Source organism: Galeopterus variegatus, unplaced genomic scaffold (assembly GCF_000696425.1).
Source record: "Galeopterus variegatus unplaced genomic scaffold, G_variegatus-3.0.2 Scaffold10496, whole genome shotgun sequence".
Taxonomy (NCBI): domain Eukaryota; kingdom Metazoa; phylum Chordata; class Mammalia; order Dermoptera; family Cynocephalidae; genus Galeopterus; species Galeopterus variegatus.
Window position 1 is genome coordinate 34651 of NW_007736607.1, and position 12085 is coordinate 46735.

Genomic DNA, 12085 nt, shown 5'->3' on the forward strand with positions numbered 1-12085 from the left:
AAGAGCAGAGTCATAGCAGAAAGTGAGAACTGGTTTAATAGAATGAATAAGAGACACAGATTTCACAGAGAGAGTGTAGCCTAGCTCCAGAGGCTGAGCAGGGCCCACACCAAGTTTAATACAAAAGGAAGAAATACACACTTAAAGTTTAGTACAGAGTTCAGGCTGGCTCAATAGTGTGAGCAGCTGCTTGCTGAAAGTAAGCTAAACACAAAAGTAAAACCAGCAAAGTGCAGGTTGGCCCCAGGAAAGTGAGCAGCAATCCTGCCTCCTACCAGGATTCAGCTTTTATAGTTTTGCTACCTATCACATATTCATTCAATCTAATAAATATTCAATTAAGGGGTTGGTTTCCTGTTATTTAACATAAGCTTGCACATGCTCAGTTGGTCTCTTTCTGGAGCATGTTCATTGGTCAAATCCTATCACATGTACCAGACATATTCAAGAATATTCTGTGCTCTTTAGCATCTGTAGTGGAAGGTCATTCAAAGGATAAACTCCACTTTCTTGAGCATGCTCAGCTACCAGGATTATGTAACCCCTCTCTACTGAGCATGCCCAGCCTCTGGATTTGCATAAACCAGGCCCCTGTGGTCTCAATATGCCTGTGCTGGTGCCAAAAATAGGTCCAAGGAGCAATAGTAACTCTCCTCTAGGGGAGGGCCTGGCAGAGGGGTCTGAGACCTGGGGAGTGGCTTGAAACCCAGTGGTGTGTCTTGAAACCTGGTGGTGTGTCTTGAAACCTACACCCAGGGAAACTGAGCACCTCCTATCTCAATGCCATTAACAAATGTTTATTGAGCATCAACCATATGCTAGACACTTTGCTAAGTACTGGAGATAGATCAGGAAAACACACATAGTCCCTGCCTCACTTCTTCAGGATTTGCAATAAAGGCCATTTTGCCAGCAAAAGTAGTGAGGTGGGTTCTGCCTTTCCTATACTCCTATGTTCCTTTCCCATACTATTAGTGAATGAAAATATGGATTCCAAATGTAACAGATGACCATTTTGTTATAGTTGAAGTTGTGATATTACTTTGTGCAAAATTTGGTGGCTGTTTGGTGGCTGGTGAGGGGAGGGAGGGAGTAGGTACTGACTGGCCCTGATATTTTAAATCTACTTGAACTATTTTTGACATTAGATATCACATTATTACTTGTATACCTTTTAAAACAACCTATTTCTAAGGTCAGTAGAAATTGTGCTAAAGCTAAAGAGGGAGGTGGGAGGGAAGGAGAGCTTTGACTCCTTTCTAAATAATTTGAGTCAAAAGAGGCTCCTTATCTGCCTCCAAACAGAGAATATTCACATTCAATGAATAAATATCAGGTACCTGCTCTTTGCTCGATGCTTTCAAGTAAATTGCTTAATATTCACAACAGCTCTGTGAGGTGAGAATAATCCCATTTTATAAGAAAGAAAATAAAGTCCAGGTAGTTTAAGTTACTCTCTCTCTCCCCCCAAGACGAGTAAGTGTCAAAGCCAAGTTTCACATCGAGCTCTTTTGACTTCAGGTCCTTGCTTTCTTCACTGTTTCGTAAGGCCCTTCTAAGTAATATTTTATTATTTTTGTAATTTCAATCTATTGTCTTCAATGCTATGACTATTTTCTACTCATCTGTTGTTATCAGCTTGTCACTGATCTCCCAGGTAGGATTAGGTGTCTTCCTATAGCACACTGAGCAGGCTGTATTATAGCTCTTATCAAACGATACTGTCATTTCCTGTTTATTTGTCTGTCTTGGCTGCTAGTCTAAAGGCCCCTGGTAGATGGGATTCCATTTAGTGTTGGATCCCATGTCCTAGCACATTCATTGGCACATGGAAAATGTTCAATAAACATTTGTCAAATGAGTCAGTCTTCACAATAGTTCTGTGAGGGCAGTTAATATCTTACACTTTACAGATGAGGGAGCCGAGGGTCAGAGAGGTAAAGAAATAGATCCAAGATCACACAGCAAGTTAAGAGTAGATATTAAACTCATGTCCATTAACTCTAAAGCTTCGCTCTCTCCCCTGCAACATGACATGAATATCATTGCTGTTTGGGGCTGGAGTTTGCAGAAGAGGCTTTGTTGAAGGTTGCAGTGGCTTGGAATTTGCTTAGGCTGTAGTGCAGATCATTTGAGGAGGGCTTGGAAATAGTCCTTTTCAATACCTACATTTTGAGTCTACTCTGGCACAGGCTGTTTATCTGCATCTCAGAACACCAGTGCTTTCTTGGTAGATGCCTGCAGGTTTGGTGGTCAACTCTCTTCCCCTGCCGTCTGTTGTCCTTCCAGTATCTTCCTTTAACCTCCTTCCCAGTTGCTGTCCTGCTCTGGTGCTTCTCCTTTTATCATCCCACCTATTTTCACTGCCCATCCCCCCTCTTACTAGTCAGCGACAAGCCAATAATTTTTATTAACACTTGAAAATGCTGTTTTGCTGTTAAACCAATACACACAATTGCCCGAATCTGCTGCCAAATGGTAATAATCAGAATCAAGTTTCAAAAGGTTTGGATTTCGGCAGGGCTGCCCATGCGATCCTTGGAGGCATATAAATTAATTATAATTAAGAACCGTGTGCAGATGTTAGAAGAGAAACTTTGAACGGTTTTGGTGTCTGCTCTTGCAGAATATTAAAGAAAACAAACACGAGCAATTGCTACTAGTGAGAGTACAGATATTCATCTACGTTTGTATTACAAATTTCTATTAAAATGCATACATGTAAAGTGATTTATAATCCTTTGTTAGTTATCTGTACAACCCTTGTGTCAAGAACTTGGGTGACAGTAGAAGTAATACTTCTGCATTGTGCATACAGTAGAAAAGAACAGCTCAGATAGAAAAACCTGGATTTAGCCACTGGAAGGGTTTTGGAACAGGAAAGCTTAGGCGGTAGGTCTGGTTGGACTAAATAAGAACAGGAAAGCATTTATTCAGTAGAAGTCCTAGGAAAGACTTAGCAGAAATATTTCTGCCAAGGAATTCAATACCGCCTTTGCCCCTGGCAGTGATGAGGCCATTTTCTCCTAGGGGTCTAGGGGATGTGGTGGTCTTAGGAAGGGCATCTTTACCAATGTTATGGAGGAGGACTTGATGGTTCATCTGCGGGGTCAAAGGTTTGGATAATTCTTGTCTGTATCTTTCTCCTCTCTATCATCTATCCTGCTCTTCTCTGATCAAACATTTTCCCAGAGCTTTTTAACTAAGGCTCTGTTCCCTTTGATTTTCTATTTACTGTATTTGATGTGGCTATGACATGTTGAAATGGATTTGGGGTTGGCTACTCATAGGAGTGTATTTAGGTAAATGAAATACCCTAACAGGACCAAGGAGCCCTGTTTATTGCCAAGTAGGTCACTAAATTAAAAACAGATTTGGCATATTGGTAGCATGTCCAGGTAAGCATTTCTTTCTTCACTGGTTTCATAGGGACACGGTCTCAGCACCTACCCACAATCCGCAGACTATCAAGATTTCTACTTGGTTCCTTTCTGAAGAAAGAGCAGGGGTAAGGGAGCTCAGAAGTTCTAAAAGAGTAATGGATGGTAATAACATTAAGAATAACAGCACTGAGAAAGGTGTTAGGTTCTAAGTCAACTGAAACCAGAGACCGGTGTCTTATGTGTTGTTTCTACAGATTTAGATGATGTTTTTAGCAGGTTAGCAGACCCTAAGTGCACTTAGAGAATTGAAGTTGGGATTCCAAATACCCTGAATATAGAGATGCCATTGTATTTCACTTGACAGAAACAGATCTTGTTCTTGTACTTCGTAACGGGGTTAGATGGTGGGTGTTTGACCCACCATCTTCACATTTTCTGCTTCAGTTGGTTGGTGAGCACATTTATTGCCTAAGCTAAGCATTGTGACCCAAGAGACCCAAGAGCACGTCTTTGGTTCAACATTTGCCCTGCTCCTATAAATTTGAATTTAAAAGTATAACTTAAAACCCCAAATTGACTTGGGAACCTAAACTTTTTAAAAATGTGTTAGTCAAAAGATTATTTTGGTTCTGTTCTGCTGAATTGAGTTAATCATACTTGGTTCATGGCATGCTTTCGTTATTGGTTCAGATTAGCACACTGTGTTTAATTAGCTCTTTAGGTGCCTTTATTCTTCCATATACATTTTGGAATAAATTTCTAAAATTTCTTTTAAAATCCTACTGTTACATCGATAGGAATTGCCCTGAAATTATAGATTAATTCAGGAGAAAATAGAGCTCCTTAAAACATCTTATCACATCCTTGAGTGTGGTGTGTGGTTATGTTGTTTAGGTGTTCTTTCACATCCTGTAAAAGAGTTTTCACATTTTCTCTGTAGAGGTCTTGTTAAGTAAGACGTTTCTTTGTTAATTCCTAAATAGTTTATAGTTGTTTTTGCTATTATGAATATTATATTTTCTAGTTGTCAGGAAGAAAGGTACTGATGTTTTCTAATAGGATCATTTATCTAGCAACCTTGCTGTACTAATAAGCATAGTTTTTAAATTCTGTTGGGTTTTCTATGTAGATAACCATATTATCTTCATATAATGCCAATATTTTCTTTTCCTTCCTATCCTTAAGACTTTTGTTTTCCTGACATTGTCTTTATTTACCAGAATTTCCAGTAGCACTGGTAGCATTAACCTTGACTTTTTCTCAATGTCAGAGGGAACGGGATCAAAAGTTTTTGGTGTGTACTCTTACCAGATAAAGGCTGATGATCTTCATTTCCTATGATCAAACAGTTTTTTGTTTGTTTGTTTAAACACATTTTAACATTTTTATCACAAATAAGTGTTTCCCTCAATCAAATGTGTTTCTTCATTTTTTTGAGATGTTCCTGTAAATATCTCCTTTAGTCCTTTAATGTGGTGAATTATTTTGATTTATTTTCCAAAGTTGTCATCCTTGCATTTCTGGTATAAATGACACTTGATCATGATGATTCTGATTATTATTTTAAAAATACATTTTGTATTTGGTTAGCTAATATTTTGTTTAAGATTTTATGTTTTTGCCTTTATGTTTGTAAATGAAAGGGACCTATAATAGTCTTTTCTTTTACTGTACTTATCTGGACTTTAAACTGTACTATCTAGAATCAAGCTTTCCTTCGTTTTCAATTTTGTTCAACTTGTAGATCAAAGCTTATTTTTTCCTTAAAAAAGGTTGGTATACTTAATCTATAATCCGTCCCTGTTTTACTTCCTCTTATTTTGGCAGGCGTGGGTTAGGTGACAGGGTGGTTTTGTGGATTAGGGTTGGGACTTTGAAAACCACTTTACTTTCTTTAATGGTTATTATTATATTCAAATTTTCTGCATTCTTTTGAGCCCCTTTACTTATTTGCTATTTTTAGTAGGTATTATACATTATATTTAAAAGAAAGTAGTTTCATAATATTCATTTATCTTTTTTTTTTTTTTTCAAAAGATGACCAGTAAGGGGATCTCAACCCTTGGCTTGGTGTTGTCAGCACCACGCTCAGCTAGTGAGCCAACCGGCCATCCCTATATGGGATCCGAACCCGTGGCCTTGGTGTTATCAGCACCGCACTCTCCCGAGTGAGCCACGGGCCAGCCCCATATTCATTTATCTTAACATTTCTGTTGTATATGTTTTTATTTTCTCTTTTTAATTATGAATTTCATTTGCATTTTCTCTATTTTTTTTTTGATTGGTCTTGTCAGAACTTTGTTTATGTCTTTTAAAAGGATCAGTTTCAGTTTTTTTTTTCTTTTCCTTGTCTTGTGTTTTATTCATTTCTTAATTATTTTCTTACTTCTTAAGGTTGACTTTGTTAAGTGTTCAATCCAGTAAGAGAAAATTTAATCGTAATTAATCATATTTTATTTTCTTATAAATGTATTTAAAGGTGTAGTTTTCTTTTCTAAACTGCTTTCGTTGTGCTCTAGAAATTTTTTTTTTTTCCTTTTTGACTTTTTTACTGACCGGTAACGGGATCGCAACCCTCGGTGTCACGCCCGTACCGGGGACCGGCAACGGGATCGCAACCCTCGGTGTTGCGCCCGCACCACGCTCAGCCAGTGAGTGGGAACCGGTCTCCACATGGGATCCGAACCCTCAGCGGGAGCGCCACCGCGCTCCCAAGCGGCGCACTCTCCAGTGCGCCACCAGGCTGGCCCGTGCTCTAGAAATTTTGACATTTAGTGTTTTCATTGTTATTCTGTTCAAAGGATTTTTTAAAGTTTCTCTTATGATTTCCTCTTTAACCTTAGAGTTGTTTAATCATAAACGTTTAAAAAATTTTTTTGGACATGCGGTATTTTTTGGCTATCTTTTAAAAATTTATTTTTAGTTTAGTCAAATCACAGAAAAATGACAACTGTTTCATATTTTAAAAAATTTATTGGTGCATTGTTGTAGACTTAATGTTTTTCTTGTACTTAAAATGTGTATTCTGTATTCTATATGCATTTCTAGATGTCTGAACTAGTTAAAGCTTGTAACTCATGCTTTGCTTTTTTTTCCCCCTTGATCTTTTAGATCTTAGTTAATAAAATCTTTTGCCTGCTGGATTTCTGTTTCTCCGTATGGAAATTTTAGCTATTCCTTTACGTGTGTCACACCTATATTTTTAGATTAATATATGTTCATGATTACTGTCTCTTTTTGGTACCAGTATGTGACATTTCTCATTGTCTCTTTTGATGTTTCACCTTTGAATTTTATTTTGTCTTGATGTGAAAATTTTGGTAGATATTCCCACATTGCCTTCCAAAAAAGTTGTACTCATTGCTTCACTTGGCTACACTGCATGAGACCCCTTGTTTCCTCACTCTTTCTAATGTGACTCAGTTCAAGGCCTACGCGTCCTAGCTTTCTGTCTTTGTTGGTAGCTTGGGAAACTAGACTTGATGCATAGCTCTGGCATTTTTGATCTCAATTTTACTCACTGCCTATCATATTCAATCACAATCTCCTAATTGGGTCACTCCAAATAGTGTTCTGACTGCATTAAAGGATGGTGCTTAGAAATTTTGGCTTAATTATCTATTAAATCACATTTTCTTCTTCCTGTTGGGGTTGCTCCTGGACTCAGTTTTCTCTGAGGACAGGGATGGCACAGCTTCTCGCACAGATGAGTTTTCTTTTAGAATCTGCTGTGAGCAAAGTGGAGACTGTTCCCTGCTGTAGTCACCCTGCAGCAGCTATGGGCTCGCAGATGGGCTGCTGTAGCCTTCTGCTTGCTGTAGATCTAGAGATCATGCAGCCCAAGCTTCCAAGAGGCAGAGGGCCAAATAGGTGAACAGTCAACTCTCTAATCCTGCTGCTGTGTTGCTGGTTCTGCTCATACACCCTGGTGCCTAAATTCATAGCATGAGTTGGGTATGTTGAGCTCCACTGACTCCCAATACTGGCCCTGGCTGGAATGATTCTTGAATTCTGCTACATGGCTGGTAAGCTGTCAGTGGAGTTTGCTGCTGCCCCTGAGGCCATGATGTGACATCTTTTTCAGAGTTTATCACTCAGGAAAGTAATACCCCATACCCCCTGTGCGGTTCTCCTTAACGTTCCTTTCAGCCTCTGTCCTTCTCTCACCCCCACATCCTGCATGTTCACTTTGTGCTTTCATAAATAACTAGGCTCCTGGAACAGCTTCTGTAGAAGCTTAAAGGTAGCATTCTTGCATCTGTAGAGTATTTTATATTCTTCAAAGCACTTCCATATACATATTATCATTTGATCTTCACAAAAAACTTTCAGGTATGTAGGTTAGGTATATTATCCTGATTTCATGGATGATGAAGTAGAGACAGTAATTAGGTTACTTGCCCATCCTCAGGCACTTTGTTAAAGTGGAATCAGTACTAAAACCCTGGTTTGTTTTGGTTGGTGATTTTATTCATTCATTCATTCATCCTCCCACTCGTATTATACTGAGAGGCCCCAGAATGGAAAGAGCAAAGTCTTTAGAGTCAGACAAACTTGGATTTAAAACTTGAAGCCATCCCTTATTAGCCTCATGATCTTGCTCATGTACTTAACCTCTCAGAAGATCAGTTTCCTCATTTGTAATATAGGGAAAAATTATGACATAATGCTTTTATGAAGCTCTAATAATGCATGAAAATTACTTGGTAATAATAGTGTCTGACAAACAGTAGGTTGAAGTTATAGGTCAAAAATGATCAAAAAGTCAGCAGTTTTATATGGTTCAACCTCATGGTAGATACTCAGTATTGGCTAACATTTACTAAGTCCTACCTTATTGTATAAGAGGCACTGTTAGGCCCCGAGAAGATAAATAGAAATGAAACCAGATACTCTTGATGTGTCTAAGTCTTCTGCTAGACTATGGTGCTGAAGGGTAGAGCCTGTGTCTCTTGCATCCTCAGCACCAAAAAGCAATGTCTGCCAGGTGGCAGGTGCTCAATAAATGCTCACTTGAAATGAAAAGGTCCCTGCTCACAAGGAGGTTACCAACTGTTTAAGGATGACAGATACATAATAGTATAATTATACTAAACTGTTACATGTATTCAGATAGACACAGACAGGCTGTGGTGAGAGCCCAGAGGAAGCAATGCTCAATTCTACTGGGGGAGGGGGAGGTGCGCTGGAGAGGAGGGGGCAAAACTTCACAGGGCAGGTGCATCAAGACTGGTCATGGTCTGTCTGAGGAAGGGAGCGAAAGCCCTTGGCTTGTCTTGGACGACATGCTTTCTCTCAACTACCCCCCTCCTAATGTTTGAAATTGAGTTTGCATTCAAAGCGACCTCTTTGTTTCACAATTCCTCTGTTCCTGGTATCTCCCATAATGTATTGCTTTATAAAATGCTTTGCTCTATCCTGAGTATAAAAGGGATGCTTGGTAAAACCAGATTCTATTCTGTGAGTGTCACAACTAGGCAATGCATAACAAAGTGTAATATATTGTGTGAGAAGAAATAGAGGAACACAAGAGGTATTTTAAAGAGAGCAAATAAAATATCAAAGTGGGAGAGTGTGCAGTGCATTAAAGTTAATAAACTGTCACAGCAGAATGGACCACTTTTAAATGTGAAGGAATCTAATTTAGTGACTTGTAACTGTGGGATTAGGATCCCACTGAAAGGAAGTTAGCCACTAGTTTTGTCAAATTCTAAATCTTAGGGTTCTCCTTGAGAGCCAGCTCTTAGAATTGAACAGATTATATATATATTTTTGTCCACAGCTCTTTCTGGTGCAAAACCCGTCTGTCTTCTTCTGAATATTCAGTGCTGCTCAACTCGCTATAACATTGCTTTTCTTTAAGCTCTGGGAGGAGGCACCGAGGACCCCTTTCACCTGCTGACTGGGTACAGCCCCATCAGCATGCGTTTCCAGGGCTGTGTTTCCACAGAGACACTGAGACCAAAAGACTGTCAGGAGTAAGCTTTGCTCAGGCGTGAACCACTGAGCCACTTGTCTTATTCGCAAAATAGAGACAAGGAGATCGATGCAGGTCTCCTCCTTGGCAGTGCTGAAGGATGACTGTAACAGCAAGAGTTTCCAAATGTTTTCTGCCAAGAACTGGATGGGATTTTGTGCTTCTTCAGCCACAAAATGTCCTCAGCATCTTACTCTCAAATCATTAATGCCCTTTTCAGTCAGTCTGCTCAACCTGAATACTCTCTTATCTTTCTTTGTCAATACTTTCATTATTAGTTTTTTCTTTTTATTAGCTAAACTCTCAAAGTTTGTAGGTCCATAATATTTTACCTTTTTTCAAACAAGCCGAAGATATTAAGTGGCATTTTCATTCTTTATTGCACTCTTTCTCTATAGAAGAATGAGAATCCCTCGTTCTGGTTCTGGGTGCAGTTTGTAGACTACTCCCTTGGAGTATCAGAATGCTGTGTTTGTGTTTGGGCACCCTGGTGTTAAAATGCCATTGACCCTGGGTGATTACATAATGTTTTGAGCTTCAGTTTCTCCATTTGAGAAATGGGAATAAAATATCTAATTTATAAGGTTCCTATGAGGACTCAAACAAATTGCATAGGAGGGAACACCTAGCACGATGCACAGCATGTAACAGATGCACGATAAATGATTATCTAATACGAATCAAAGCAACATAAGCAGGGCCCGACCAGTTCTATTAAAATAAGAGGAGCTCTTAGAGAATGATAAAAAATGTAGAGAAATGGCCAAGGCTTGCATTCTATAGAGCACTGTGTCCTTAGTCTGGTGCATAGTGTCAGATTTAGGGGCTTATATGGAAATAAAAAGGTGGGAGTTCTTTGTGGGTAAAAGGCGTTAAGTCATATGCAAATATGGAGTTGGTTATTTCAGGGAAGTCACTGCTATAGGATGTCATCAGAAAAAAAAATGGAAAAATTTTCAAAGGTGGTTGTAACATTAGTGCAGCTATTAATTGTATTTGTCTAAATTACCATATTTTGATGCATAAACTGATCAGAATAATGCTGCTCCTTGTAATAACTGATGATATAAGAAGCAGCGTGGTGTAATGCAATGGAATACAAATTGAAATACAGTAGTCAGAAGATTTAGGTTCAGGTTTGTTTCACTTAATCTGTTCATGGCCTTGGACAGATCACTTAGCCTCTTTGAGCCTTGGTTTCAACATCTATTAAATGGGGATAATAATATTTCTCTTATTTTTCCCCCCTGGATTATTGCAGGGATCAATTGATACAATGTTTTTAAAAACACTGCCCTTGTATTGACTGTTCTTGTGATTTAATATTAAGGGCCCGATACTAAGGGGATTGCTGAAAAACTTTCTGTTGTCATCTTTGGGGCAAACATGAGGTGAGGGCCGCAACAATGTGGGGCATGTGTATCCGTAGCTCCCTGTTCCCAGCTTATCTGGGCCATGTTTCATTGCTAGCCCCCGGTGAGCCCATTCTGCAGCTCACTTTGCCTGGCCCCTGTGGTCCCCTTTGCTCAAGAGCAATTCAAGGGTGGGTGGTAACAGGAGTGTCAGAGGTTCCGCAGCAACACCAAGATCCCCTCCAGCAGACTTCCACATGTGCATATTGGTGCGACTGCCTGGGCCACTTGCATCCTCTTCCTCATTTGTGTCTGCCTGTTTGCTGCTGATGGCTATAGCAATGGCATCTTGTCTTGCTCAAAGATTTCTGAGGCTTTTGAAAGTTTCTTTTTCCCTCATTCTGCTGAGCAAACACCAGAGATGAGACTAGGCTAAAAGACAGAAGTTGGGTTTTATGATCGGGAAAAGGAGATAAGGTCCTTGACTTGCAGTATCCAGCCTCCTCAAAGACAGGTTATGTATGCAGGTCAGATTTTAACCATTCTCTCTCTTTCTCTCTGTTTTCAGGGAGTCGACGAGTTGAAGATGAAGCCCAGAGCAGAGTGGTGTTCTCCCAAGTTCTGGCTGGTGTTGGCTGTCCTGGCGGTGTCCGGCAGCAGAGCTCGCTCTCAGAAGAGCCCCCCCAGCATTGGCATTGCCGTCATCCTCGTGGGCACCTCAGACGAAGTGGCCATCAAGGATGCCCACGAGAAAGATGATTTCCACCATCTCTCCGTGGTGCCCCGTGTGGAGCTGGTGGCCATGAACGAGACCGACCCAAAGAGTATCATCACCCGCATCTGTGATCTCATGTCTGACCGGAAGGTCCAGGGCGTGGTGTTTGCTGATGACACGGACCAGGAAGCCATCGCCCAGATCCTCGATTTCATTTCAGCCCAGACTCTCACCCCGATCCTGGGCATCCACGGGGGCTCCTCTATGATAATGGCAGATAAGGTAAAAGGGGGTGTGGCCAGAAGAGCCCGGGGGGTTGCATTGAGGACTAAACATGCATTTGTTTTCATGCAAAACGTGGTTATTGAGGGTGGAAGGTAACCAGAAAGCACTGACTGTGTGGATCGACCAGGAGTTAGTCTAATTGTTTGGAGATAAAAGTGAGGGAAAGATGCTGGGATCTAGAAGCTGCTATAGTTTTGAACAGGTTTGTGTGTCCATTTGTTTATAAACTGACTCACTGGAATGACTGAGACAGGTTGACACTTGTAGCCCTGCGATGCATTTTCCTCAAAGAGGTGTATGAATAGTTCCTTCAAAACTTTATCAAGGACTTTTTTATTTTTGACAGTTTTTTTTATTGAAAGAAAAATAAGGC

The 12085-nt window shown here is 40.0% G+C and overlaps 1 pseudogene across 1 annotated transcript; it reads left to right on the forward strand.

The window, feature by feature from the left end:
• The first annotated feature begins 11284 nt into the window (after window positions 1-11284).
• On the forward strand, window positions 11285-11825 carry LOC103610028 (annotated as a pseudogene). Its single transcript, XR_552184.1, has one exon. The product of XR_552184.1 is annotated as a glutamate receptor ionotropic, NMDA 2B pseudogene (transcript).
• Window positions 11826-12085: the final 260 nt, after the last annotated feature.